The sequence below is a fragment of the Saccoglossus kowalevskii genome, chromosome 4, assembly GCF_978046115.1.
Source record: "Saccoglossus kowalevskii chromosome 4, keSacKowa6.1, whole genome shotgun sequence".
NCBI classification, from domain to species: Eukaryota; Metazoa; Hemichordata; class Enteropneusta; family Harrimaniidae; genus Saccoglossus; species Saccoglossus kowalevskii.
This window is the reverse complement of record NC_140644.1, coordinates 23602606-23607916: the sequence shown is the minus strand read 5'-3', so window position 1 is coordinate 23607916 and position 5311 is coordinate 23602606.

Sequence of the window (5311 nt, the reverse complement as noted above, 5' to 3'; positions counted from 1 at the left end):
TGCGCGATTCTTATTGGCTCAATATCAAGTAATAAACAACGTTTTCTGCATTCAGGTATTTAAATGGCATCCGGGTACAGGTCAGACGTCAGGTCAGGCTTGTCTGAAAAGACAGCGTCAAACTATCAATCGGGTCTACCCTTATGCAAGACTAAAACAATGGAGTCTATGCCTGCATCAGATTTTAATCAGATTGACATACTTCTCTACGTATATGCTTGTTGTCATTTGCGAGCGACTTTTACCAGACCATTTTTTTTTTGGTTTGATATTTTATTAGATGTGCTACGCGTGGGACAGTAACCTTACATTTTTGTCAAGCGTCGGTTGGCTGTTTTTAAAGGTTTTGGCAGGTCATTGACTGTCTACCTATATACATAATTAACTGGTGTATGTCTTATGTTTCGCCTTGATGTGTCGTGTTCCATATCAAGCTCGTTCTGGACTATTTGTTGTCTCGGATAGAGCCTGAGATACTATTTCAACCAACTGTTCGGGTAGACTTGTATACAGTCTCTTGTTTATTTTGTCGTTCTAGAAAACTGTGTATTCCCGCCATTTTACTCAATAAAGCTTGGCAGATAATGTTGGCGGAGCCCCGTTCTTGATTGCCGTCTTTGGTAAACTTTCATACACATTGAAGTCATCTTGCTAACTTGCTAACTGTCTTGTTAATATTTCCCAGATTCTTTGTTGGAAGTACTCAAACCACGCATTTAATGATCACCAGTCAACGTTTCCAAGACCAAATATGTATTGGATAAGGAATAAATGAATACATGTGTGATACATTTCTCACTTGGGTTAGCCGAACACATCAGAACACATCATATATTCGTTTTATTTGATATAATGTAGACCAATTTCAGAGTAGAGTAATTGGTTAAGTTTCAGAGAATTACTATTAACAGCGCCACCTTCGGTGCTAAAAAGCAATGCTAGTTTTGGTTTTTACAAGGTATTCACGTTTGGACTGTAGCAGAATCAGGACATTTTAGCCAGGATTGTAATGTGCGCGGGTAGACTGGATGACAGTTTGTGGAATTTATTGTGTGGACATTGTCTTTGTGTATGTATGAACATGAAAAACACTTTCACTTGGAACGCAATTCTGGTGAGTGGAAAACATCACGTAAAAACTATTAGCACCAATCCTCCTAGGACCACAAAACGAACATTAGACAAAGATGCAGTAACATATAGTACAACTAAACGTGGACAGAAGCTGAATTTTGTATTTCATATAGACCAGTGTTTAAGATTTATTTTACGATGGACGTGTTTTAATTAATTCTGCAATGGAATTCAAAGTATAAAGTTCCTATAGTGAATATTAATGTATGCAATATAATAGTTTATTTACGTATATCATAGAACTTAGTGTCAACTGAATATGACAGGCGGTATATACTGTAAAAGTAAACGTAGCACAAGGAAACAATTCATGGCACAGTAACACTACAAATGCTGCATGATTGAATTACTCAGATACACAGGAAACAAGGAAAGAAGCAGTACGAGTTGGAAGAAATTCAAATGCAAATGTTTTGTTCCAAAAGCGACAGGCATATATACCATAAAACGTGAATTAGTTGACGAAAATTGGTCTAACATAGACACGAAGCCAAATCATTGTAGCAGAGTCAAGAAAAGGTTTGAGATACCAGCAGTCACAGCAGTGCTAAATAACATGACATGGATTTATCAGTGATGATGCAAAACCATGTTACCAAATTAGTCATTCATCATCTCTGGAGAAAATAGCTACCTTTCATGGAGACCCGATTGAATATATATCAGCTTTCAGACGTGAAATCGAGACTAAAATAGATGAATTGGAGATTACAAATGTGTTGTTTGGATAGTGATTAACCCAAGAAAAAGGTGCAAAATGAGGCGAGGAGCTGTTGTTTGCAGTGCCTAAAGCCAAATATACAACATTTGCGCTAACGTTTTCTGTTAAAAAACATTCATGGGGTTGTGATATGTACTTTTGGCGAGTTGATGTGGAGTGTCAATCAAAAGACAAAAAAGCTTTTCTAAATACCAGCTATCAGTCTAATAGTGCTCAGATGTAAATCCACTGTCCGTACAGACATATGCGTTTATTGATATCGGCAGTGATGTTGTATTTTGTACAGAACAAATAAGAAAGCAGTTAAACGTTGGCGAAATGAAGACAGACTAAACTAAATATTCATACTATAACATACTATACTAAACTGGCAGATTGTTACACGATGAAAGGATTGGAAGTAGCCGACGTAGATGGATGCATATTTACGTGGAGTTAGTGAACATTGATGCTGACATTGGCCTACTTATTTGCAACAATATACACAAGATGATGAACCATATGCTATCTAAACAGGGTTATTTTGACCCCTCACAAAATCTGAGAATTTTGAACAAGATAACTTGACAAAAGTGTTGATGGGTAGAATCCAAATAGGTTCCCAGGCAGATAAACAGTTAGTTGAATCCTCCAATCATGAATTCAGTGGAAGGAGTTTTAGATTATAAACCAGAAAGATCTACAGAATATAAAAGATTTATGAATATGATGGCTAACAAGAAAGAACATGTGGAGAGTCATTACCAGGTACTTTAACCCACAAAATAACATAAAATGTATGACAACAACTCAGTAATGGAGCAATGGAAGAGACAATTAAAACAAAGATTTGTCGAAAATCTGCACTATCATTACGAGTACAAAACGTTTATTGACGTTGTCATTATCATGTTGAAATGATGTCAGACAAGAAACTGACAGTGAAGTGAGGAAAATATGGTACTTGCCACACCACGCATGGAGTGTATCATCCACAAAAAGGAAAAAAATAGAGTGTTTGACTGCGCCAGAGTACCAAAGAACTGATACAAGGAGCAGTTTTAACCAATTCATTGGTCGGAGTGCTAACACAGTTTCGGCAAGAGCCTGTTGGCATTGGTGGCAGATATAGAGGGAAGTTTTAATCAAGTCACCTCTTGTTTATTTTTGGTCACCTAATGGTGACATCAATAGGCCAACGATAGAATACTGTTTGAAAGTACACATATTTGAAGCCACTTCTTCACCCACTTGTGTAAATTAAGCACTGAATATTACACTGCAACATTGCAGTTGTCAATGAAATACAATATTTCCATGTTGCAACATGTTGAGCTCTGTCTCAACAATTGAAAATGAGAAGGTACTAGCCAAAGACTTGGTTGATACATGCAAACAAGACTTTGCATGTCAGACCGACAAAATGGATCAGCAACATCAAGTTTTATTTCATAGTCTGAAAGGGCTAAGCAAGTAAAGAAGATATAAAATTTCCAATAGAAAAAGCTTTGGGTGTGCTTGAAAAGACAACTTCGGTTTACATCAGATAAATACAGTAATAAACCAGGTAATACTAAAAGACCTGTGCAAACTGAGACTATATTGCGATGAGGAAATTCCAGCTGAGCTCTGAAAATCAGAATTTCTAAGACTAGGAGAAATCTTCTCAGTCAACCGATGTATTAAACCACACGGATTTGGTGAGCCAGCAAAAGTTCAGTCTCGTCATTTCTTAGATGCTAGTTAATCAGGCTATGGAGATGTGATCTACATTAGGATAATAAATGAAAATGATAACATCCACTGTGTTTTCTCGATATGAAAGGGTGGCACATATCAATACAGTTACCATTTCACGCATGGGACTCACAGCAGCTACTGTAGCAGTGAAAATAAACATGGTATTACAAAGTGTACTAGGCATTATTATCAAAGACTGATAGTTTGGCTATACTACATGTTTCATGAACCATGAATCAATGAACCAAAATTTCTATGATAAACAAAAGAAAAGTGGCCTGATAACCATAACTCAATGATGATCCAGAAGCCAAAATAAAGTTACAACCAGTATCGTATCTGCAAATGAGTCAAATGGACCAATGAATCAACTGATATTACACTACTCGAACTGTTATGCTTTAAAGAAAGTAGTGGTGCTAGGAAAGTGATGCTGCTGTAAACAGCACTAGCGCCACCTTTTGACAAGTCAATTCAATAGCCTATGAAAGTTTGTACTTGGCACGAAATGCCATATATAAATATGATGCACTTGTTATTCTCACTTCAACGGAGACAATGTCAGATATACTTACGAGGGGCGTTCAATAAGTAATACTCCTGACCCACGTCAAGTTGTTTGATCTAGATGACATTTTGCATGTGTAATGATTTACATCTCTATGGGTTATGTTTCTGGTTTACAGGAGTCAGGTGTAAAATGTAGCCAGTTGAGTGCCATGCAGTGATCCGTTTTTTGTATTTGAAAGAGGTCTGGTCGTACCTCTTCTGCCATTGATGAATCATCTGTCCATCATGCTGAGACAGCCAAATCGCCCAAGAGGTCAAGATTAGTGCGGGGTCAGTGAAAACTATCATTCATGATCATTTGCATATGCATGAGGTGACTGACAGATGGATTCCCAGGTTGCTCACACCTTTCCAGAAGCAAGAACGCATCGAGTGCCCGAAGATGAATTTGGAGATGTGCCACGAAGAGTCAAAGTTTTTTAAAAGACTGATTACACAGGATGAAACTTGGGTCCATCACTATGATCCAGGGACCAAAGCCCAGTCAATGCAGTGGAATCACTTGGCTTCCCGACCTCCAAAGTAGGCAATGGTGGTTGGAGGACCAACGTGGGGTGTTCTACAAAAACGTTGTCCAGATCTGCATCAAACGATGGAAAAAATGCATACCTCTGGGTGGTTCCTATGTAGAGAACTGTGACAAGTTTCGTTAATCTCCTGCTATGGGATACTTATTGAACGCCCCTCGTATATGTGATCTAAAAAATAAAGTCTGACATTCTCGTCTGACACATGGATCAGTCAAAGCACAACCTTGTAGAAACATGTCGTTCAACATTAAAAACAGTCCATGACGTCACCAGATGGTCATGTAGCACAACTTATTTTCAAACAATCCTACCTGTGAGTGCACTTTGATAATAATAATAACATACATAAATAAATCTCCCATTTGAAATTATTTAATGTTATAATTACGTTATGCCTTTCTCAACACTACGATGTTGACTTTACACATTTTCAAACAACCTTTTTTTTCTTTTTTTTTCATTTTAAATCAAAATTATTTTAGTAATATGAACAAAAATAGTTTTGTATCTTTCTTTTGTTATATACTTTTTCCCCTTTGTTTTACTATTCATTCGTTTACCATTACACTAATTTGCTATCAGCCCAACAACTAATGAATGAATGTGTATAAATAGTGGGATGACGAAATCGGTTGAA